The sequence below is a fragment of the Oryx dammah genome, unplaced genomic scaffold (assembly GCF_014754425.2).
Source record: "Oryx dammah isolate SB20612 unplaced genomic scaffold, SCBI_Odam_1.1 HiC_scaffold_3, whole genome shotgun sequence".
Taxonomy (NCBI): Eukaryota; Metazoa; Chordata; class Mammalia; order Artiodactyla; family Bovidae; genus Oryx; species Oryx dammah.
In genome coordinates, this window is record NW_024070187.1 from 80,101,385 (window position 1) to 80,102,300 (window position 916).

Genomic DNA, 916 nt, shown 5'->3' on the forward strand with positions numbered 1-916 from the left:
GAGCAGCTTGATCTTGCCCGCTTGCTTGGTGAGGAGCTTCTTGCTCTGCTTGCCCCCAGCCAGGCTCGAGCACAGCCGCTCCTCCAGGTCGTACAGCTGAGAAGTGCGTGAGCTGCTCCAGGTGGATGAACTTTAGCAGCACCTGGTCCACCCACGACTGGCAGCTTGGATATTTCTCGTCCTCCAGCTTGCAGAAGGTGATGTTCTCCTGCAGCATGAGCACGTCCATGGTGCCAGCCACCTTGTCCGCGTGGATGGTGCCCAGCCGCCGCTAGTCCACGCTCACCAGTCGCAGGCGGAACTGGAAGAAGGGCAGGGAATAAGCCAGGTGGTGGGATTAATGTTGCTGACGTGTTCATCAAAAAAGAACTAAAAGATTTAAAGTGTACAGATGTGGATGATGACGACTGGGACATATCATCCTTAGAGGAAGAGAAATCTATGCAGAGAAGAGTTGGGAGAGAAGAGAAGGAACCTCCTCCACCTGTGAACAATGAGTCTAATGCTACTCAAGTGCCAATGCCTGGGGTGCAACTAACCTGAAAGGGCCGAAGGGAGAAAGACCTCAGGATGAATCCAGTACACTGAAAAGCAGCTTAGTAACTGTGACTGATTGGAGTGACTCTTTAGATGTGTAACTGTCACCCTGTGCGACAGGAGGTCCCTCCAGACTTCAGCAGTATTTGGTATCACAGTATTTCAGCACTGCCTACACAACTATAATTGTCCTGCCTGACAGTATCTCCTACAATAACAAGGAAACTGGCTCTCAGAGAACAAGAGTCTCTTCAATGGCACCTAATGCAATGTTAAAAAAAAAAAAAAAAAAGCAAATTGTCACCAGTATTTTGAAGCATATAGAGGTGTTTAATACTGCTATTGCTTAAAAATAATGTGTCACTGAAGTCATAAAAAG

General features: G+C 47.9%; 1 pseudogene; it reads right to left on the reverse strand.

Moving 5' to 3' along the window:
* LOC120862171 overlaps positions 1-310 on the reverse strand; it is a 1,504-nt pseudogene extending 1,194 nt beyond the window's left edge.
* Between the last annotated feature and the right edge of the window lie 606 nt (positions 311-916).